This window comes from Pseudophryne corroboree, chromosome 6 (assembly GCF_028390025.1).
Source record: "Pseudophryne corroboree isolate aPseCor3 chromosome 6, aPseCor3.hap2, whole genome shotgun sequence".
Taxonomy (NCBI): Eukaryota; Metazoa; Chordata; class Amphibia; order Anura; family Myobatrachidae; genus Pseudophryne; species Pseudophryne corroboree.
In genome coordinates this window covers 404,262,214-404,287,219 of record NC_086449.1, presented here as the reverse complement: position 1 = coordinate 404,287,219, position 25,006 = coordinate 404,262,214, and the positions used below count along the sequence as shown (strand labels likewise).

At 42.3% G+C, this 25,006-nt stretch overlaps 1 protein-coding gene across 6 annotated transcripts in view; it reads right to left on the bottom strand.

Annotated features, from left to right (window-relative positions):
• CAMK1D (calcium/calmodulin dependent protein kinase ID) overlaps positions 1 to 25,006 on the bottom strand; it is a 571,288-nt gene that overhangs the window by 200,020 nt on the left and 346,262 nt on the right. Inside the window, exon 1 of one of the 6 annotated variants that reach the window (XM_063926886.1) lies at positions 24,820 to 24,838. The exons of 4 other annotated variants lie outside the window; for them this stretch is intronic. The gene's annotated coding sequence lies outside the window, so the exon portion shown is untranslated. Of the gene's footprint in view, positions 1 to 23,957; positions 24,055 to 24,819; positions 24,839 to 25,006 lie in introns of those variants that run through there. One more of the 6 variants, XM_063926885.1, reaches the window with a different exon arrangement.

Below are 25,006 nucleotides of genomic sequence, written 5' to 3'. Positions count from 1 at the left end.
TGTATACCCATGAATTTAAGGTTTGATGGATTTTAGTTATGGTGATCCAGATAATGTTTTGATACGCTGTGTGTCTCCAGACCTTTTTTTATATTAAGTATATGTTCCGAGATCCTTATTTTTAATTTTCTTTTTGCTTGACCAACCGCACGGGCATTCCAACATGTATATTACACCTTCAGTATCACAAGTGATTTTATTTTTTACCTGAAATTTCTTCGTTGTTGTTTTTGATTCAAATTCTCTCACCGGATGAGTGGACGTTTGGTTGTTTTACATGAAATACATTTTAAACAGTGGTAATTTCCAAAGCTTTCCTGTGATTTTTTTCCTTCCTCGGTATATATAGCGGAATATAGCTTTTTATTAAATTTTGTTTTAAGTTTTGTGCTTTTTTATATATTATTTGCGTTTTTTCTTTTATGAATGGTTTTAATTTATTGTCTAGGTGTAAAATGTTTCAATGTTTATTTATAATAGCTTCATAAGCTTGATGCTGACTATTAAACTGTGTAACTATTGCTGTGCTATAATTATCTTAGATATTCTTCTGTTTGTACTGTATCAATTCCTGTCTATCTATTCTGGCAACATTGTTTATTTCTTTTTGTAACAAGCCTTCATTGTAACCTTTCTGTGCAAATTTTTCTTTCATATCATTACTTTGTATCATGTATGTTTCAATTTTGGAAGTTTCTTCTGAGCATCCTGAATTGGACTCCTGGGATGTTCTTTATCCAGTTCTTATGATGATTACTGTTGTGTAGCAATGTATTATTTCCGCTGACTGTTTTAGTATGGGTTCGTGTGTGTAACTTCTGATCCTCAATGAATATCTCCAGATCCAGATATATAATCATTTCCTTACTTTTAGTTGATGAGAATTCGAGACTATAGTTGTTGTTTCCTAGATACATGATGAATTCTTCCAGCAGATGTTCTGGGCCACTCCATATAAAGATCAGCTCATCAATGTATCTTTTCCAGATGATTAAATGTTCTCTGTAGGGATTGTTGTTCTAAATGCATTCTTCTTCCCACCTAGCCACGAACAAGTTTGCGTAGCTAGGTACGAATGAAGATCCCATGGCCACACCTTTCGTTTGATTGTAGAACGTTCCATCATTCCAGAAATAATTTTGGTGTACTATGTATTCAATGCAGTTCATGATGAAATTAGTTTGTACTGTCGAACTCCAGCTTGTAGCCCTGAGAAACAAGCTCTCTGACCCAGGCATCCCAGCAGGAAGTCTCCCAGACACTGCTGAAGTGACGCAGTCGAGCTCTCACCTCGAGATCCCTTCGTGGTGGGTGGGCACCGTCATGCTGAGGCCTTAGTGGAAGCAGAAATGGTGGACTGTTCCTGAGAACTGGTGCTTGCAGGTTTTCTGGACTTACCTCTAGAGCCTCTAGCCACATTGGAGGCACCTCTGGCTTTTGATCGAGATTTGTGAGACCGAAAGGACTGGACAGACGGCCCTGGATATGAGCATCTCGCAGGCGGGGCCCCAGAGGGAAGAAAGATGGATTTCCCAGCCATAACTTTGGAAATCCAGGTATCCAATTCAACCCCAAAAAGCCATTCCCCAGAAAATGGGAGGGATTCCACACTACGTTTGGATTCTGTGTACGCAATCCACTGACACAACCACAAGGCCCTGCGTGCCTACACTGCCATGGCAGACATCCGAGCATTAATGTTCCCCATCTCCTTCAGGGAATCACATAGGACACGTGTAGTGTCCTAAATGTGCTTCAGTAGGGTTACCATAGTAACTAAGGGCATATCCCCCGAGAGACCCCACTGAATTTGAATGGCCCAAGAATGAATAGCATGGGTCATCCAGCAACCCGTTGTGAGAGGCTGGCTGCAGTGTATATAGACTTTAGGGTAGCCTCTATCTTCCAATCCCCAGGATCTTTCATGGTAAAGGAGCCCAGGGCAGGCATCACCGCCTTCTTAGACAGGCGAGAGACTGAGACATCCACGCCAGGTGGTTGCTCCCAAAGTTTTCTACCTTCAGGAGCAAATGGGAAAGTGCGCATTTGGAATTTTTTGTCTGGATTTTTCCAGGCTTGTTTGAATAAGTCATCTAACTCTGGAGAGTCAGGGAAAGTGACATTGGGCTTGTATTGTACAAAGATAAACTACTGCTGTGACACAGTGTCCTCTAGAGGGAGCTTTAACACATCCCTTACAGCCAAAATGAGGGATTCAATACCCTGAGCAGAATCGGGATCCCCACTAACGTGATCCCAGTCATCCCCATCATCTTGTATATCATCATCTGTATCAGACAGTAGTGCAGGTGAATATTGACTACATTGTTCACAGGAAACAGAGTCATTAGATACTGGAGAGAATCTGGTATGACATCACTGCACAGCTTGTGCTTACCCATGTTTCACAGTAAGTACAACAACATACACACAGACAGTTATATGCAAGCCTGCCCTACTGTGAGAGGAGACACAGAGAGAAGGATGATACCAGCACACCCCGAGCTGCACAGCCCCAGTGAGACTGTCAGCTCTGTAAATCACAGTAAACACTAACAATTGCAATCCTTAATATGCTCAGGGTAGTGTACACAAGCAGCTCTCCCCCTTTGCTACACCCTGTACCAGTTTTCCAGCGTGTCTGCGAGGCAGAAAGCGCTGTGTGTGCTGTAGATGGCTGCAGTAAGCAGAGGAAGGCGCCAAAACCACCCAAGTCCCACTCTGAGGATGCTCCGCCCCCTCCAATAGCAAAGTCTCCTAAACAGCTTAAAACATCACACAAGTAAAGCAGTTTTGTGCCAGTTTACACACGAGGGATCCTAGTGGGATCCCCCACGGGAGGGTCCCGTACGCTGTGCCCATGGTCTGCCGCACTTTAAACCGGGGGACCCCCGTAGTGGGGCCCCTGGTATGTACTCACCACTGATGTCACCTTCAGGCAGCGTTAGGGGTGTGCGGCGTGCTGCGGCTGTGACAGCAAAGGCGCAGTGCCCCCCTGGACAACAACCCCTCAGTGGTCCTGCAGCGGGGAAGCGGCTCTGCACCTTGTAAGGCCGGTGACTGTCTCCCCCCCTAACTCTCACGGCGCAGGTATTGTGTTGCCCAGACAGCATACCGAAAATAATAAACGTTTTAAAAGAAATTGAAGAAAACTCTCTGGAGCTGCAGAGATGTGCATCCTCTCCAGAGGGCACTTTTTTCTAAAAACTGCCTGTGGGAGGGGGCATAGAGGGGAGGAGCCAGCACCCCCAGTTGAAGAAATTTAAAGTGCACTGGCTCCTTTGGACCCGTCTATACCCCATCGTACTAGTTTTCCCTAATATCCCTTACGGATGCTAGAGAAATAATATTTTTAGCATTTCTCTATTTGAACTAGGTGAAATGTAGCTGATATTTGGGAGAATGCTTTTTTACTTTTACAATATAGTTAGTTATTTGTATTCTGGACCTTACATTTCCTCTGCCTCTATCTTGTACACCACAACTCCAGGCACACTCAGTCTTCATCATATTTATTGTGCTTTAGGCTGGATTTCAAAATCTTTACTGTACTGTATGTCTCATTATCCACTTTGTTGCACATATTTTCCTGGAGGTAAATCTCTAGCACCCAACACACTTACTGGCATTCTAAATAGCATGGAGGACATTTAGCAGGCAGAGCATGTTCATAATAATGAATCATTTTTAGTATGTTATTTAAAACAGACCACTGTAATGGTACTTCATTTGCGCAATTGCTAGGAATTACTAGATTTCCCAAGTGACCTGGTATTCCCTGGACAATCTCCTTGTTTTTCCCATGTAAAAAAAAAGAAATAATAATTTTCCAAGACTTAAATCCCCATAATTTATACTCTGAGAAACCCACATTAGTAGGACAAATGTGAACAGGTAATCTATATTTACATTTTCTTGATTTTATGTCCAAGGCCCTGACCTTTGTCCCATTCTTTTCTCTCTCCCTTTGTGAACTCAACACTTCTTCAGTCTATATTTGAAATATATATATATATATATATATATATAGATAGATAGATAGATAGATAGATAGATAGATAGATAGATAGATAGATAGATAGATAGATAGATAGATAGATATACAGGTTGAGTATCCCTTATCCAAAATTAAAAAACCCACATATATATTATGTGTATATACAGATATATTATATAGATATATAATATTATATATGTATATATGTCATTATCTCAGTAGGGGAACCAAAAATGTGGGATTTTGAATTTTGGATAAGGGATACTCCACTATATATATATATATATATATATATATATCTCACAAATCACGGCACTGGAGACTAGTTAGATGAAGCAGAGTAACTTGTATTAAGGGTAGACGCACGTTTCCGAAACGTGCGTCTACCCGTAATACAAGTTACTCTGCTTCATCTAACTAGTCTCCAGTGCCGTGATTTGTGAGAGATATATATGCTGGATTACATTGGCACGGGGACCAGCTGCTCCTTAAGAGTTGGAGTGCCAGCTGCTATGGACAATGTGTGTATATATATATATATATATATATATATATATATATATATATATATATATATATATACACACACACACACACACACACACACACACACACACACTGATAATTTTGAAATGCTGTATATCTCTCCTCTTCCTCTCCACTCCTTCTCATCCCATCTATCTTATTTGCATATCTTGCTGGATGTGCTTTCTAAAACTCAGTAGGGTAAGAGGGGAATTCAATTACTGGCGAAAATGTGTTTTTTGCGGTAAAAAGATGCAAAATTACAGCGATTCGTGGTAATTTCACCAAACACCTATTCAATTGTCGGCAAAAGCATTTTTGCTGTAATATTACCGCAAATTTCAATTCACTAACTCTGAGCAAGTGATAAATATGGGGAAAATCCCTATTTTCAGTTAAAAATGTTGGGACTTGGTTCTGAACCCCTGGGACAACCCCCTGAATGACTAATTAGGCACTTAGAAGTTTTTAATTATTTTTAATTGCCCAATAATGTCATGTCATTTTTAGGGTGAAAAAGTGCATAATGATGGAAATTGGGGTACAAGGTATGCGGGAGGTATATTGGGGTGCTTTATAAGTGGGACAAGTGTTTTTAGACTTTCAGAAGTATTTTTTTTTAAGTCCCCTAAAATGACCCAAATATATACGTATACCTATTTTTATGTACCCCAAGTAAAATTTTAGCACTTATTTTGCTGGAAAACAATTGCTTTATATAATTTTTTGTACATTTAAAAAATAAATGCATATACCAGCCATTTGACCTAATTTAAGTTCCAGAAATACTTTTATTATAACCAATAATAAACTTTTATACTGTTATCAGATGTTAGTTTAACTTTTTTGGGGGGGAACGGATTTGCTAATTTGCATATGAATAGAGCAAATTGCGGGAGCACGCATGCCCACGAAAATGGCAATTGCGGTAAATTACCGCAATTTCAACGCTAATTACATACCCCTCTCAATCTTTTACATGTTCAACAGTTTTGGACACCGTTTTCTTTCTTCATTAGATCTTTTATTAAGATTATACACGTAAAACAGGGGTACAAAAAATAAATAAGATAACAATAAGGGGGAGGCAGATGTACAAGGGTAAGGGGGATAGGTTAACCAAAAGCATTGAGTAAAACACAAAATAATACATACAAGTCAAGCATCTTCCTCAGTCAGGGGTTCACTTAAATCAAGAGGAGGGCTCTGTGAAGTAGCACGTGGAGGGGGCTCTCTTACCCTATGTGATATACATATGCCACGAAAGCCACTTTACAATGGGGAAAGAGAGGGCAGTAGAGTACGTAATCTCCATAATCTCCATTTTGAAGTGGAATTGGGTTTTAGAGATAAGCTTCTCAAATGGGGGAGGGGAGGGAGATTTCCAGTGCTGAGCAATAGTAAATCTGGCAGATATTAAAATGTGACCAAGAACATAACGGGAGGATTTGGGAACAATACTAGGATACCAATGGAGGAGGGCAAAAGAAGGATCAAGAACCTCATATAGAAGATCAAATACTTTAACCCAGAAGGGGTGTAGGAAAGGGCATTCCCAAGAAACATGAAAAAGAGTACATTCACAGTGGCTCAGGCGCCAGCAATATTTAGAACTAGCGGGCCATATTGTATGCAATTTAGAAGGGGTAGAGTACAATCTATGTAATAATTTAATATGCATCTCAACATGATTGGTGCATTTAGCTAGGGAGAAAGAGGAGGGTGGATAGATTCCCACTGTTTGAGAGTAAAGGTGCAGTCTACCATTTAATTTGAGCAGAAGGTTTAACAGTCGGATCTGGGGGTGAGAGTAGACCATACCAATAGGAAATGGCACCACGGGACGAAGATCTAGTCAACCTATTCAAAACAAGGTGTCACGGCTGTAGTTGTCTGAATCCGTACTAGGTTGAGCTGCTGGGTTTTGGCTTGCAATCTTAGGACGGAATGGGGCAGGCTTAATATAGGGTCTACTCATCCAGAGACGTGACAGTTTGCATATTCAGGAACACCTGACTGGAGGCTGCATCAGATGAGTAGAGTTGGTGATGTGGTATAAGCTATATTGGGAACTGGAACACTGGGGTATTGGATTACCAGTGTAACAGGATAGCTGGGCAGCCCTTTGGAATCATTGGCATTGGCTGTATCAGTGAATCTGGATATGCTGCAATGATGAAACTAAGCAGCCCTTTTGAATCACTGGGATTGGCTGTATCAGTGACTCTTAATATGCTACAATGATGAAGTTGAGCAGCCCTTCTGAATCATTGGGATTGGCTGTACCGGTGAATCTGGATATGCTGCGATGATTAAGCTGATCAGCCCTTCAGGATCACTGGGATTGGCTGTACTGGTAAATCTGGATACTCTGCGATGATGAAGCTAAGCCGCCCTTCAGGATCACTGGGATTGGCTGTACCAGTGATTCTGGATATGCTGCAATGATGAAGCAGGAGCAGCTATACTGGACAGCTCAGGAAGCCAGGGAATGCTAGAGAAACTGCACTTATCTAGAATCCAAAAGGAGAGTCAGGAGCTCACAGCAGGTTGATAAACAAAGCACTGGCTTGCTGCTGATTGGTGATGAAGAGCACATGACTGTGAAAATGGTTCATGATTGAACTCTGGGCAGTCAGCTGATCAGTACGGTCATGGCACCATCCATGATCAGTTTTGGAGGAAACTGCCAGCGTGGTATGCGCGGTGGAGACTGACAATGGCCGCCAGACCTGTGAGCGCCAGTAATGGAGGCACAGCGCAGTGGCAGATGAACTAGCGGATGATGGACAGTGCCTCAGAGTGCGGCACAGGTAAGAGAAAGTGCGGCTGGGGAGTGCTGAATACCTCCATTTCATGACACATAGGGGGTCATTCCGAGTTGTTCACTCGCTAGCAGTTTTTAGCAGCCATGCAAACGCTATGCCGCCGCCCACTGGGAGTGTATTTTAGCTTCGCAGAAGTGCGAACGAATGTATCGCAGAGCGGCTACAAACTTTTTTTGTGCAGTTTCAGAGTAGCTCAAAACCTACTCAGCGCTTGCGATCACTTCAGACTGTTCAGTTCCTGTTTTGACTAGAGATGAGCGGATTCGGTTTTACTCGGTTTTACTCGGTTCTCAAAACCGAATCTTATTGGCTATCCAAAACACGTGACATCCGTGAGCCAATAAGATTCGGTTTTGAGAACCGAGTAAAACCGAGTAAAACCGAATCCGCTCATCTCTAGTTTTGACGTCACAAACCCGCCCAGCGTTCACACAGCCACGCCTGCATTTTTCCTGGCATGCCTGCGTTTTTCGGAACACTCCCTGAAAACTGTCAGTTGACACCCAGAAACGCCCACTTCATGTCAATACCTCTGCGGCCACCAGTGCGACTGAAATTCTTCGATAGACCCTGTGCAAAACTACATAGTTCGTTGTGCCCGTACGACGCGCATGATCGCTGCACTGCGAACAAATGCAGATAGCGATCAACTCAGAATGACCACCATAGCCTGGGAATTTGGAAGGTATTGGGGCTAGTAGCCATGTCGTCCACACAATGCTTAAGTTGAAAATAATAAAACCAAGCTGAGGGGCCAAGATTAAATTTAACACTCAAATCGTCAAATGATAAAAGAGAGAATGAGGAAAAAACATCTGCAGGAAACTCAATGCCTAGACGCCCCCAATAGGAAATGTGAAAATGAAGCAATGATTTGTCTAATGCTCGAAAAGAAAGGTTTCTAGTAAGGAGGATAATATCAAAATGAGACAAGTGTCTAAGGTCCCAAACTGTAAGGGTGTCAAGAACAGCAGAAGGGGTTAACGGGAATGTGGGTGGAACTGTCGAGGCAGCCAATGAAGGTTAAAAAGGGGGAAATCTTGAAAAAGGGCACATTCCAAATCTACCCAAGGCTAAGAATGAGACGGGAGCGACAGGTCACATAACTGAGAAAGCAGAGAAGCCTCATGATATCTAGTTAAATCAGGAAGGGTGAGACCTCCTTGTGATTTAGAGCGAGTCATACAAGTATAAGCCAAACGGGGAGGCTTATGTTTCCACACATAAGATAGCATCAACCGTTGCATCTGGCATAATAGTTTACAGGGAACAGCATAGAGGATAGTACGAAATAGGTACACCAACTTTGGCAGCAGCATAATTTTAAATGCCGCTAAGCGTCCCAACCAAGAGATCTCATGGCACATCCAGGCAGAAGTCAATGAAGCCAACTGAGTCAATATGGCGGCATAGTTAACAATATTTACATTCTGGATATGAGAAGGGATGAAAACTCCCAAATAAACCAAAGAAGAATCCTTCCACGTAAATGGGAAACGCATCTTCAAACACTTCAGGACTGTAGGAGGGATATTAATAGGGAGGGCATCAGATTTGGTGGTGTTCAATTTATAGTATGAGGCAGCACTGTAACGTTCCAATAGGTCACGTAGGGAAAGCAACAAGGTCTCTGTGTCGGTTACAAACAGTAAAACGTAATCTGCAAAGAGACACAATTTATGGGCGGTGTTGCAAACCGAAATACCATGAAATTCCAAGGATGGGGGTCATTCCGAGTTGTTCGGTCGGTATTTTTTTCTCGCAACAGAGCGATTAGTCGCTAATGCGCATGCGCAATGTCCGCAGTGCGACTGCGCCAAGTAAATTTGCTATGCAGTTAGGTATTTTACTCACGGCATTACGAGGTTTTTTCTTCGTTCTGGTGATCGTAATGTGATTGACAGGAAGTGGGTGTTTCTGGGCGGAAACAGGCCGTTTTATGGGTGTGTGCGAAAAAACGCTACCGTTTCTGGGAAAAACGCGGGAGTGGCTGGAGAAACGGAGGAGTGTCTGGGCGTACGCTGGGTGTGTTTGTGACGTCAAACCAGGAACGACAAACACTGAACTGATCGCAGATGCCGAGTAACTGTGGAGCTACTCAGAAACTGCTAAGAAATGTCTATTCGCAATTTTGCTAATCTTTCGTTCGCAATTTTGATAAGATAAGATTCACTCCCAGTAGGCGGCGGCTTAGCGCGTGCAAAGCTGCTAAAAGCAGCTTGCGAGCGAACAACTCGGAATGACCCCCGATATGCGGATCATTTGGGCAAGGCATTCAATAGCTAGCACAAATATTAATGGGGAGAAGGGGCACCCCTGTTGGACACTAGTTTTAAAAGAGTAATAATATTAAATACAAATCCAGGTGTGCTTTGAGTTCAGTATTACAGCCCTTTTAAATCCACCAGCTGGAAACACAGTTGAATTGAAAAGTGCTGCTTAGTAAATTTAATGGAACATATCTAAGACTGAGATTATGGTTTTCGCCCATTCAGAATCACTTTTCTTTTACATCATTCTTTCTGCTGCCTACACTGTGTCCTCTCTCTTCTCCATTAAAACCACTGCATATTTGTAATCCGTGACTCCTCCCTTTCCTTCACCTCCCACATTCATGCTACAGTACCTCCCAATCCAATTCACTTTCACCTCCGTCATCTATCAAAAATCTGACTCTTCCTCACCCATGAGACTTCCACATCTTTTATTCATCACCTACTAAAACTTTTGCAAACTCCTACTTTCTGGTCCTCCTCTCTCCCAACCTTTCCCTCTTACATCAATCATCAATGCTGCAGCTTATCACATCTTCCTATCCCATCACTTTAATTCACGTTTTCTCTTTAACTTTTTTACAGGCTGCCCTTCCCCTACAGAATCCCTACCATTCAAAGTACTTAATTCCTCCTCTACTTCTTACATCACTGGCCTCATTTCCTCTGGAGGTCACCCCCCCCAACCTGCAGACTCTACCAGCTTATACGGTACTTTTATGAACTCAACTGTTCATAAAAGCCTGTAAGATCTTCTCACATTCTTGACCCTAAACTTTCTTCCTTTCCATCTCATTTCTTCCCAGTTCACCTCCCAGTTACAGTCAGACTCCATTAATCTGTAAACTATCACGAGCATGGCCCTCAAGTATCTTGTTCTCTCCATGCACTATCCCTATCTCCAGTGTGCTTCCACTCGCAGTCTATGGGGGGTATCCAAGTCCCTGATCCCATGTGATAAATTCCCAATAACATGTGATAAATCCCCAATCCCATGTGTATCGCAGCTCTGGCAGACGATTATATCAGATTATGCCTGAGGCACTCAAAGCATAATCTGCGCTAAATGCTGGCATGGGGGGTGGGGGTGCTGCATCTGAGCTAATAGGATAGCCCATTGGGATGCAATTACATGTACAGCGATTATGTACACTTGATGGCACTTAAATAAATAATAATAATAATAATAATAATAATAATCATAGTAATAGAAAGGAACCATGAATTGATAAATTACAGAGAAACTGATTTCTCTATTGCTAACCCAACTATGATAAAGTCCTAAAGGACTGTTGCAAAGTGAGTACAATAATATTTGCTGTAGGGTATCTGCGCATATCTATATGCATGCAGTTATGATGACTTGCATGATTAACACGTGAGCCAGGATAACCAGGATGGGGTGTTATAACATAGGCCAAGTACTGTAAGGGCACGTTCACACCTCAACAGAGACATTTGTGTTACACATATGCCAAGTGTAACAAGTGTGCAAAGTTACTCCTCACAATAGTATAAAAAGGGCCTAATTCAGAGGTTCCCAAACGCAGTCCTCAAGGCACCCCAACAGTACAGGATTTAGATATAGCCATGGCTCAGCACAGATGGTTAAATCAAATTGACTGAGGTACTAATTAAGTCACCTGTGAAAATGCATGGATACATTTAAAACCTGGACCATTGGGGTGCCTTGAGGACCGCGTTTGGGAACCTCTGGCCTAATTCAAGGTTGACTGCAAAAGCAAAATCTTCTTCTAATGGGCAAAACCATGTGCACTGCAGGGGGGCAGATATAACATGTGTAGAGAGAGTTAGATTTGGGTGGGTTATATTGTTTCTGTGCAGGGTAAATACTGGCTGCTTTATTTTTACACTACAATTTAGATTTCAGCTTGAACACACCACACCCAAATCTAACTCTCTGCACATGTTATATCTGCCCCACATGCAGTGCACATGGTTTTGCCCATTAGAGGAAAAGTTTGCTTTTGTGATCAACCTTGAATTAGGCCCAGAGTTAATTATAATTGCATTAAATTATTTGTACATAATTTTAATATATAATAATGTAATGAGGTGCATCATATACAGAAGAGAGAATATTGCCTTGATATTAGAGATGTGCGGGTTCGTATTTACTCGGATCTCAAAACGGCATCTTATTGGCTGGTTATCTGGTTGTCACATGTTTTGGATAGCCAATAAGAAATGTCCAGCTAAATCTGAACTTGCGCTAAATTAGTAAATCCGAACTTGCACACCTACTTGATAAAAATGTACAAACATCTGATGTTAAAAATTAAATTATTAATAAAATAATTTCTCTCTAAATAATGTGGTCAAATTTATTCTTACTTTGACCTCTATTAGTGCTCTTGTTATGCATTTTTATATCCGCTCATGTTATACTTCCCCTTCCATTTGTTATGTCCTTTCTATCATTCATTTGTATGGATACAGGTTATTGCTATCTTCTTGACTAACCAAAATAAAATGTTATAAAAAAACAAATTGAAATGGCAATGCTCTATCCTTAAGCAGTCCCAATGGAAATTATGCTATGACTAATTCAAAGTCTCACAATCGCTGTCCTCAGGGCACTCTAAGAGTCCAGGTTTTAAAGATATCCATGACAAAATAATTTAAGTACCATCATCTTGAGGAGGAAATACACAACAGCCAATCATATTCCGCTAGATATTGTTGCAGATAGTCATCATCATCGTGTATCATTGCACCCACCCTCTAGTATATGCAAGAGATATACCTTTTAAAGCGCATATCTAGAGACACATTCATTGTGTTGCTCATTACTTGTACACTCCGTTACTTGCCAACCCTGTTAGATTCTATTTTGCTTCTCCAGGTGGAAGGGAAGTCGACAATACACAACAATGTATATATGGACATATACAAATTCATTTTTGGTGTGTGCAGTAAATAAATGCAAATCTTGGGCTAAGTAGTAAAAAAAAAAAATATTTCAAAATCTAATCGAGTCACTACCTAGTCTTCAGTACGTTTCCCAACTTATAACTTTAATCATAATACAGTACTGTATTATAAATGCTATAAAGACATATGGCTCTACACTCACCATATAACAAAACCAACGTACTGTATATACTACAAATGCAGTAAGCGTCAAACTGTTTTCTAACAGGTGATTAACTTAAGAGGTTACCTTGTATGATGTGTGTTTTCTAAAGTGTATTATTGCAATTCATTGCCCTTCTACTCTCTGAATCCAGATGCTATGCGAGAAAATTGTATTATACATGTCAGATAAATGAAAAGTATGCAGTACATGAGCGATGTACACGGTAAACCAAATTACAATGATCATGTCCCATCTTAAATTAATGACTTGGTGGTATTTGTATGGCATGGCTGAATAGCGGATAATCACAGCTACAACGGACCAACAGATACAGACGTGTGCCCTCCCCAAATCCTTAACCAGCAGCAATGCTAGAAAGTATTGTCCAATTTCCACCAACAGAGGGACCACAAGCAATTATATGAAGGGTGTACACAAGAAACAATGTGCCCCTCTATCTCAGAGGTTACAAGCCTCAAGCTGAACCAAACAGAAGACACCTGCCTATTACACCAAAAGAATAATGAAGAAAAAAAATCATAAAAACAACACATACTGTAAAAACTTTTAAAAAAAAGTTGAATTGAATAGAAGACCTCCTCAAAAACCATTTATTCTACATTATTAATTAAAACTAAAAACCTTTTTACTTACTTTTTGTAGTCCAAATTGGAAAAGACTCCACTGCGCACTACGAATGAAAGTGGCAGAATGACTAAGAAAGTAAAGCTAGATTCACATTTGTACAATCGTTGGACCATTCTTTCTATTTCCTGTTCATGAGATATATTAAGAGCACATACGCACCTATGATAATGATTTATTGGAAGAAAATTCGAAGATCAGGTGTTATATGCAGTTTTATAGTCATCAAATGCAGTGGTACAGTATCATGAAGTTTGTACGCACTTATGAACGTTCTGTACAATTCTTCTACCAATATTCTTCAAGCAGCACTGCCGTTGTGGGCTTTGTGGCAGTATGAAGGTAATTGTATTACTGACACATGTATTCTGTGTGCAGTAGAAAGGATCCGCCCACACAGGGAAGATAAGGCAGGTGTGAGCACACCTTATGGCTGGAAGACTCTGCAGCAGAGTCGGACTGGCCCACAGGGGTACAGGGGAAACCACCGGTGGGCCCTACTGCCTGGGGGCCCACCCCTTCCTTAGGGATCAGGTTCCAGATTGTGCACTTAAACTATATATTATACATATGTTACATTACACTGCACAGGACTATGGTGTAATTCCTACAGTGCATTGCTGTTAATCAATCTGGTACATTATCATGCACTAGCAGTATTTACTATACTGTATATTATGCACTCGCCAATGGTTAGCTAAGCCTCTAAACATGGGCCCTTACCACTGCATCCCCCTGGTGGGCCCTTCATACCCCAGTCCGACACTGCTGTGCAGTCAGGACCGGCTGTGGCTTGTGTATCCTGCCCAACTGGGGTTAGGAAAGCCAGTCAGAGCTCAGTATGCTAGGAAGCTACTGAAAGTTAAGAGACCTGAACCTATACCTGTAAGAGAAAGGGAAGGCCACAAAATTCTAGGACTGAGCGACCTGAAAGCTGAGTTGAAATACAACCATGCATTTATAAAGAATCACCATATTATCGTTGTTACATGTGTCTATGGCATTGAGATTGTGCAATACATGTAAAAACAATTCCCTCAAAAATTTGTCACTTGTTTTCAAGCATCATACTATAGGTGCAGGCTCCTTATACAGTATATAAATGCAAACACCCAGTGCACCTTCATTCGGGAGCTACATGTATTATGTACAGTGCAAAAGTCAATGGACAAATCCATAGTGACTGTTTCCATGATTCAGTAAACCCATTTCTGCTGTGTAGCTGTTTCACATTTCATGTACACTGTCTAGGTCATTGGTTCCCAAACTTCTATGAATCAAAGCACCCCAGAGTATCAGAATTTTTATCACGGCACTCCTAGGTCAAATGTTTTTTATTGAGAAATTTAGAAAGAAATATTAAATGAATTTAAATTGTGTTTATATGTCATCCTTGGGTTCAATAGTGTGGCCAGTAGCTAAATATTTTGCACAAACGAAACACAGTCTAGCTACACTAAGATATATAATAATTGATCAGGTCCAAGATGATTTACGTGGAGGAGATCGTGGGAAGAGGCTTCTGCAATTGGAACCCCAATGGATTTTTAAATTAGATACGGTCAGACCAGGAGGCCTGAATGAACAGCTTTCTTATAATATGTTTATATAATTTCCATCATCACTATGTGTTTGAAATACGTTGTACGTTTGCTGTAGATTACATTGTTTTTCTCTTTACATGCATAGTCTACTCTGTTTGTACAATATTTTTCAGCCAAGATTGATTGCTCTCTGTGACCAGCAGTATCAACCAGCTTGTGTGTTCATTCATCTGTTATTAATGTATGTTTTGCTTGATCCCCATAGCAACCGCTGTTCCACAATAGAGCGGGTTGCCATGCCGACGCCACTGGTCACTGATTGGTGGGTGGCGCAACAGGAACCCAGACGTATCACAGGACTGGAAGTGTGGGAGGCGACGGGGACAGCGGGAGTGCATGGAGAAGCAATTTCACTTCTGGGGGTATTTAAGTTAGTGATATGACACTGTATTGTTTGTATGTATATCCTGACAAAGGAGTAAAATCCGAAATGTTGCTACACGTTTGTGTTGTGTACTTTGGAAGAAAAGTCAGTTTGAGTGCCTCTGTATCAGTTTCTATATCACGTTTTTTGGGCAGTGCACCGCGGCTGTTGTAACTGGGAAAATGGAGTGCCGGTCATATTGGAAGTAAAAATATATATATAACATTTTTAATATAATTTTTGTTTTACATGTTATGTATAAAATGTCAACACTCAGCAGCAGATTTACAGTTAGGCAACCAAGCGGCCACTTATTGACCAGTGGCTCGTCAATTCAGAGTTGAATGCAAAACAGAAATCAGTCAACAGTGCAGTAGTAAAGCATAAAAACTAGAATTATAAAAGTTAAATTTACCTAAATGTAATAACAAGTTAAATAAAAGAATAACCATAAATAAGATGTACATTGATGTAAAACACCACATTAATATCAAAAGTAATAAAATAAAGGTATACAGTTATTCCAGGCTTGTTCCACATCAAGTAACTACAGAAGAGTACACCTCATTTATTTTCTACATTTAGCCTACTCATTTTTTTTTATATATATCAGAAAACCTTTAGAATACTAGATAGCAAAACATAAGTAAAAAATAATTCTAATTCTAGGAGGCAAAAACAAAACTCTGCAAGATCAGTGATAGTGGTCATTTTGGTGAGGCCAAGGATAATTAAAGCAAAGAGGTGTTTATCAAACTCCCTATTGCTGGTGAAAGCAGGTATCTTTCCTGTTGATATGGTTTTTCAAATCTATTTCTTATTGCTATTCCTGACTTGCGATACAAACAAAAACAATAAAAAGATCACCTTTTACCTTTTTAAAAACTGTTTTCTTGTGTTATATTTTGTGCTACATTACTTGTATTTCCCTAATGATTTTCAATTTCTTCTAGTTCAAACTAGTTGACTATTACTTCTAGTTCAACTCCCTTTACCTCATTACCTTCAAAATGCTCTTTAACCACATTGATCGCCTTTTGTGCCTAGAAATGTTGTTGATAACATATTAATATTATTAAACTATTTAAAATTAACAGTCTGCTCTTTTATACTCTATACACGCACAAGATGCTAGTGCCAGCATGACATGACAACCAGACATAGTAATCAGACAATAAATACTGAGATGTAATTCATCTAAACTTCCAATAAAGTTTAACTAAAAAAGATAATGAAAAGTAGCAACCATAACTAGAAAAACAATGTGGGAAAATCAGCTGCTTAAAAAAAAAATTCCCATACCTTTTTGAAATTTTCAGGAAAGACCAGAAAAAAGGAAGATTTATGGTAGACTTACCATTGTTAAATCTCTTTCTGCAAGGTACACTGGGTTCCACAGGGAATACATTGGGGTGTAGAGATGGATCTCCCAAGATGCATAGGGGCCTCTATAACCCCGCCTCCAGGCACTGTGAGCTCAGTTTTGTTAACCAGTCCAATGCTGGAACCGGTAAAAAAGACGACAGATGTTTGTCACATAGAACCAGTGTCTCACGACAGAAGGGACCAGCAACTAATGCCATACAAACCCATAGAAGCTAGGTGCGTCAGGGCGGGCGCCCTGTGGAACCCAGTGTACCTCGCAGAAATAGATTTAACAATGGTAAGTCTACCATAAATCTCCTTTTCTGCAGCGGGGTACACTGTGTTCCACAGGGAATACATTGGGGATGTCCCAAAGCAGTTCCTAAAGGGAGGGGACGCGCCTTAGTGGGTATGAGAACCCGGCGTCCAAAGAAAAAATCCTGGGAGGCGGAAGTATCAAAGGCATAGAACCTAATGAACATGTTGCACAAATGTTCTGCGGACGTGCCACGGCGGGCCACCCAAGAGGGTCCAACAGACCAAGTAGAATGGGCTTTAATTGCAGCAGGAGCTGGAGGCCCAGCCTGTGCATAAGCTTGTGCAATCACAATTCTAATCCATCTGGCCAAGGTTTGCTTAGTCACAGGCCAGGTACGTTTGTGAAAACCAAAAAGTACAAAAAAGGAAACTGACCACCTGATAGAGGCAGTCATCTCCATGTATATATGGAGAGCCCGTACCACATCCAAAGACCGCTCTTTGTAGGACAAACCAGAAGAGATGAAGGCCGGAACCACAATCTCTTGGTTAAGGTGAAAAGATAACACCACCTTAGGCAAATAACCATGGTGTGTTCTAAGAACTGCCTGGTCACGGTGAAATATCAGAAAGGGTGGACGATAGGACAAAGCGCCTAGGTCCGACACCCTCCTAGCAGAGGCAATAGCCAGTAGGAACAGTACCTTGACCATGAGCCATTTAAGGTCCACTGACTCAAGAGGTTCAAATGGAGAATCTTGCAGGGCATTCAGAACAACAGACAGATCCCATGGAGTCACAGGAGGGACATAGGGAGGCTGAATCCGTAAAACATCCTGTGTGAAATTATGAACGTAAGGAATAGACGCAATTTTTCTCTGAAACCATACCAAAATGCAGGGATATGAACCTTTGGGGAGGCCAGACAAAGGCCTATTTCTAGGCCTTGTTGGAAAAAATCCAGAAGTCTAGAAAGTACTGAATTCGTAAGCTTTGTAATTCTTAGCAGCACACCAGGTAAGAATTCCTGAGCCTATAATAAACCTATGCAGATGCCGGTTTGCAGGCCTTCAGTATAGTTTGGATGACCGCATCTGAGAATCCTTTGGACATCAGGAGTAAAGCTGCAAGAGCCACACCATCAAAGCCAGTCTGGCCAGGTCTGGATAGACACAAGGGCTCTGAACGAGGAGGTCTGGGCGTTGAGGAAGTAGAAAAGGACGCTCTATCGAGAGACCCTGCAGGTCTGAGAACCAATGCCGTCTGGGCCATGCTGGAGCGACTAGAAGTAACATTCCTCCTACTTGTTTGAACTTCCGTAGTACCCAGGGCAGGAGTGACACTGGAGGGAACACGTAGGGCAGCCGAAAGTTCCATGGAATTGCCAGTGCATCCACGAACGCTGCTTAAGGATCCTTGGATCTTGATCCGAAGAACGGAACTTTGTGATAGTGTCGAGACGCCATCAGGTTTACATCTGGTAGGCCCCACTTGTTCACTAGGAGTTGAGAGACTTCCTGATGAAAAGTCCACTCTCTGGCGTGCACGTCCTGACGACTAAAAAAAAAATTACCTTCCCAGTTGAGGACTCCCGGAATGAACATTGCTGGCAGAAGGCGTTCCGCCCAACTAAGAATTTTTGACACTTCCTTCGTTGCCATGTGGCTTCGAGTGCCGCCTTGATGGTTTATGTATGCCACCATGGTAGCGTTGTCTGACCGTACTTGAAAAGGCCTGTTCTGTATCAGAGGTAGGGCGAGAGATAAAGCACTGAACACTGCCCGCAATTCCAGAATGTTTATCAAGAGGAGTGATTCCTCCATGGTCCACCAACCCTGGAAAGTGTTGCTCTAACACCGCACCCCAGCACCTCAGACTGGCGTCCATAGTCAGTAGTACCCAGTTAGGGATTCAGAAGGGACGGCCCCTGCTGAACTGCTGGTCCTGTAGCCACCAGTTCAGCGACAGACAAACCTCTGGAGTCAAGGAGATCATGTGAGACTTGATCCGATGAGGCAGGCCATCCCACCTGGACAGGATTAACCTCTGTAGAGGGCGGGAATGGAATTGAGCGTACTCTGCCATGTCGAAAGCCGACACCATGAGGCCTAGTACTTGCATCGCCAAGTGTATCGACACTCTTGGGTGAGAAAGGAAGTATCTGATTCTGTCCTGAAATTTCAGGACCTTCTCGAGACAGAAACAGCCGTTGACTTTGTGTGTCCGGTAGTGCTCCCAGGTGCACCATGCTCCGAGCAGGGACCAGCGAGGACTTCTTCCAGTTGATGAGCCACCCGTGGGCTTGTAGGAAGTTTACCGTCAGTTGTAGGTGAGTTTACCAGAATCAGCAAATCGTCCAGATACGGCAGGATCCTGACTCCCTGGCGACAGAGATGAGCCGTCATCACGGCCATAACCTTGGTGAAGATCCGAGGGACCGTGGCCAGTCCAAACAGCAGAGCCTGGAATTGATAGTGAAGATTGCCAATAGCAAACTGCAGATATTGCTGATGCGATATGGCAATAGGCATATGCAGGTAAGCATCTTTTATATCCAGGGATACCAAATAGCCTCCGGGTTTCATGGCCAGTACAATTGAGTGCAGTGTTTCCATACGAAACTTGGACACTCTCACAAACTTGTTCAGTGATTTGAGGTTGAGAATAGGACGGAAGACCCATCAGGTTTCGGGACTAGAAACAGGGTCGAGTAGTATCCTCTGCCACTCTGGGACAGAGGTACCGGCACTACCACTCCTGTAATCAGGAGGGAACGCACAACCATCTGTAGAGCTTGCGCCTTTAGCGGATCCGAAGGGATAACCGTGGTGCAGAACTGGCGAGGGGGGACGTCTCTTGAAAGAGACTGCATACCTGTGAGAGACAACTTCTCGCACCCATGCGTCTGAAGTGGTCATTAACCAGACCTGGATGAATCGTAGAAGTCGGCCTCCCACCCTGGGATCCCCCAGGGGGAGGCCTGTCCCGTCATGCAGCAGGCTTGTCATGAGAAGCAGGCTGACGAGCAGCCCAGGATAGTTACACCTTGGGCTTAGTGGATGTTGGGCGCACAAGACAATCTCGGGTATGCCTGACCTTCACTTTTCCTTAAGGCTGAAAGCAGGGAAAAGTGGTACCTTATGCCTTCTGTGTAGAAGGAGTAACATTTGGGAGAAAGGAAGTCATAGTAGCCACCGATTCAGACCCAATTTTTAATGAGGTCTTCCCCAAATACGATGTAAAGGGGAATATCTTCAAGGACTTTTGGAGTCCAGATCCACCTTCCATGACCTCAACCACAGAATACGGTGAGCCAGGACCGATGTATTTGATGCCTTGGCAGCCAACACACCCGCCTCAGGGGACGCCTCCTGGTGTAGAAAAAGGTGGCGGTGGTATTGTGAGACAGGGAATGTCTGGCATTGTCAGATATATCCTCGGGCAGTTCTTCCTCTAATGCCTGAGCCAGTCATCAATCTATTTTGCAGCACCAAGAGGACGCAATCGTGGTCTATGTACAACACTCATAAGGGAGTAATAGACTTCAGGCATTCCTCCACATGCTTATCGGTCGGTTCCTACTGTGAGGGGACAGTGGTGAGAGACAGAGTGGACGACACCCGATGGGTGACACATGAGTTCACTATCAGTGAATTACCTACTTGTTATATAACTCTGCAGGGGGAGGATATCGAGCTAATGCCCCATTGTAGAAAGGGGGAATGTCTTCCCTGGATTAGACCAGGGGTCTTGTTTGATGTAGACTTAATGGTCAGATTGTGGAGAACATATCAGTGAACATATCAGTTTGTTTAACCACAGTAGGGGAATCCTCTTAGTGATTTGTAGGATTTGTTTCCCAGTAACCACAAGGTCAGTGGTATCATTTAGCAATGAAAAATCCTTGTCAGAAACACCTAATATAGGGACGACAGGACAGCATGAGCCCCCACTCTTCAGATAAAATACAGGTTGAGTATCCCATATCCAAATATTCCGAAATACGGAATATTCCGAAATACGGAATATTCCGAAATACAGAATTTTTTGAGTGAGAGTGAAATAGCGAAACCTTTGTTTTCTGATGGCTCAATGTACACAAACTTTGTTTAATTCACAAAGTTATTAAAAATATTGTATTAAATGACCTTCAGGCTGTGTGTATAAGGTGTATATGAAACATAAATGAATTGTGTGAATGTACGCACACTTTGTTTAATGCACAAAGTTATTAAAAATATTGGCTAAAATTACCTTCAGGCTGTGTGTATAAGGTGTATATGTAACATAAATGCATTCTGTACTTAGACTTGGGTCCCATCACCATGATATCTCATTATGGTATGCAATTATTCCAAAATACGGAATAATCCAATATCCAAAATACTTCCGGCCCCAAGCATTTTGGATAAGGGATACTCAACCTGTATCAGAGATTTTTGGGTAGGGAGGAGGGAGCAGCCCGCTTAGATGACCCAGAGGCACAAGAGTGACCAGGAATAGGGTTTTGCCTGACCAAGGGATGAGTCATACGCTACAACACGTGAGGTAAAATTTTCACGCCCAAAGCGGAGTAACCATGGGGACATCAGTGACTGTAATGTTAAAGGTAGTCCCATAGGGGGCATAAAGCGTTCAACTAGAGTACCCAGTAGGTTTGAGAACGCAGCCCAGGTTGGCTCCAGATTAAATACAGGAGCTGCGGACTGACTCGGTGATGTACGAGACATAGCACACAGACCATCACAAAAAGCTTCCCCCTCAGGCAAATCCGTTGCGCATGCTCTGCAGGATGCAGGAGCATCCCCAGATTTACAGTACTGCCCTACATGTTAAACATTATACACAAATGCAACAGATCGGTTTAGTATGATGAAGCCAGACAGAGTGCAATTACTGCGAATAAATCCGGTATTATGTGACTGGGTACACAGTAGAATACACGTAATAGGTAAATACTGTGACGCACTATATATTAACCCAGATGCACCTAGTCCCCTAGGGTACAGTGTACAGTGATACATATATCTGGAATATACTGCAGTGAAATCACATAGCAGATACAGGCACACAGTCACATTTACAATGCAGATAATTATTTTCATGACAATAAAATTTAATTGGATTACTGTATGAACATATATATATATATATATATAGCCATTGTAGAAGAGCAGCACTCACATGTCGTTAATAATCACAGTTGCTGGGGTGCAAAATCCAGGAACAGGTCCTATCAGAACAAAGTTCCACGATACATGTGCACAAATAAGGATGCACTCACCAGACTTCTCCAGGGTGAAATTGATAGATTTTAATCCAGACAGCACATACTCACAAACAGAAGGTCAACATTTCGGCTCACAGCAGAGCCTTTGTCAAGACCAGATTACCTGTGAGCCGAAACGTTGACCTTCTGTTTATGAGTATGTGCTGTCTGGATTAAAATCTATCAATTTCACCCTGGAGAAGTCTGGTGAGAGTGCATCCTTATTTGTGCACACATATATATATATCAATGCGCGGTCTGAGACTAGATGTATATATCAGAATACTCGTATAATATATTCTGGTAGAGGTACACTTGTTTTGAACTAACGCTGTCTTAATATCGACATGTAGAATATTAAGTGTTTGTAAAACCACGACACTGATGTACAGGTGGGTTTACAAAGGAGACCTTGCTCTGCAGTCCCGGAGACCAGTTGCATCTATTTTAGAAAATGGCACCCAGCGTCTCATTCAGGGAGTGAGGGAGAGTGTGAGGCAGCTCCAGGGCGAGAACACCAGCAGTAGATGGTGCCCTGGGCTGGGGGATGGGCTACAGGTCAAGTGCCGGCTCCCCTATGCTGGACTTCACCACCTGGTACTGTGGAGTCTTATTAAAAATGGACATTAGTATATCCGACCTGTACTCCTATGCCTTGGTGGATATAGTGGGGTCCCTGGGAAAAAAAATGTGTATGTGCGCTGTCGAGTAAAGCAGCTGGAGAAAAGGGGGTCCGATGCTCTCTGTGTATGTTCCCATGGCAACGGAAATAACAACCAGCAAAATTACAACACAGATCACGTGTTGGGATATCACGTGACCACACTCACAATCTTGATTCTACTTTCAGATAATGGTGGCTATTAAATATATGTACTTATACCCCCCTTTATTTAATGTAAACTTATGATGTCAGGAACACACGGAATATAAACACCCTCCTTGGATCCGATCACGTGACCGGTGTGAACCAATTGGATCCACTCACTCTACGGATCAGATTGGTTTTGAAGATCACGTGACCGGATAGAAATAGTAAGAACTATTATGGTAAATGCACACAATTTATCGTTTTTTACTTATCAAATCTGACCAATTATAGAATATATGAATTGTTGAACAACATAGTATTGCCTCTGACATATATTGTTATGATTTTGCTAGACGGTTTCTTAAATTATGTTTGTATGCACACATGTGCATACAATCACATCATTACCCATCAGGTATTTAAAGCAGGTCTGGGAACACCACACTCATATGCTCCTGAGGAAGCTGGGGTACAACAACCCGGTGAAACGCGTTGAGCCTTAAAGACTTCACTTCATTTCATTGTGGACTCTCTACCATCACCTAATGGTCATTATATAGACATCAACAACCCTCCAGCGGAAAGCTCCTAAATATTTGCTCAAATCCAAGGACACCCCTAAAGCACCGCCATTTATGGGACATTCATCGTGTGCTTACTAACACTTGGGACCTGCATCCTATTGAGCTACGCCAGCCATTTCAAGTGCTTACAGGAGGAATCCGGAGAAGGTACCAAGTCCGTATGGGGAATATCTATGGAGTCAGATAAGCAAAGTACTGTAATTTATGATATTTAAAAAAAAAAATCCTTTTTAAACTGATGATATTATCAATTAAAAACATTTTAACTGTATATTAACCATCTAGCATTGTCAAATAATTATTTTAATATATTTCTAGAGTTGGTTATCTATACCCTGCTCGGTCACAGTGTCCACGCCAGCATCGCAGTCCGTCTCCCTAGACTGCGATCAGAACGCGATTTAATGGCGAGTCCCACCTGGGGGACCCTTTTACCTCCTCCCCGTAGCAGCCATGCGAACCAGGAGAGCTTCTGCGACTGTGTGCCTAAGCCGGAGCGTATCCGCCGCAAGTTCCCGGGAACTGAGCCAGTGGGAGTATGCAACGCAGCTTGGGAGGTGATGGAGCTGCAGCGCTGAAGTGTCACCATGACATACAGCGATGACAGCCCAGTTTTGAAGCAATTTTCTGTCAGAAAAAAGCTTTTTCAGGGCTGCCCAGTGCAGCCCACCTGTTAAGTGACCTGCTTCTGCAGACACCAACTGAAAACTGAGCTCACAGTGCCTGGAGGCGGGGCTATAGAGGAGGCCCCAATGCATCTTGGGAGAGCTAAAGCTTTAACCTGTTGGTGCCTGGATCATGCTCTCTCTCTACATCCCAATGTATTCCCTGTGGAACACAGTGTATCCCGCTGCAGAAATCTTTAATAAAAAGATTGTTAATAAAAAAAAAAAAATTAAAAACCCCAACATCAACAACAACAACATGTAAATTAGGTACTGGAAATAAGGACTCGTGAGGCCGGTCTTTCAGTCAAAAACAGTGTCCTTACTGGCATCAGACACTGTGCAAAGCATACAGAGGCTTAGGCCTGGCCACACAGGTACATATCTTAAAACAAACATAAAAAAGTCCTAGTACTCCTTGTGCTCAATAGTTAGTCTGCTGCAGTGACCTGCAGTCACACATGCCATGCTCTCCTGGGACGGCTAATGTCCACACACCCTGGCACTACAAACTGTTCCCTACTCACTGACCTCTAACAGGTATCAGCTCACTGTATAGTGGGTAAATGGGATTTTTAAACTTCTCTCCTGTCTCTGACTTCCTGTTGTCTCTGGGTGAGCTGGGAAACCGGGACTTCTGTTTTTCCACGTGCAGCTGTGCAATTCAGAAAGTTTTGTTTCTTCTCCCTTGGAGATTGATGCAAGAGATTGCGGACAA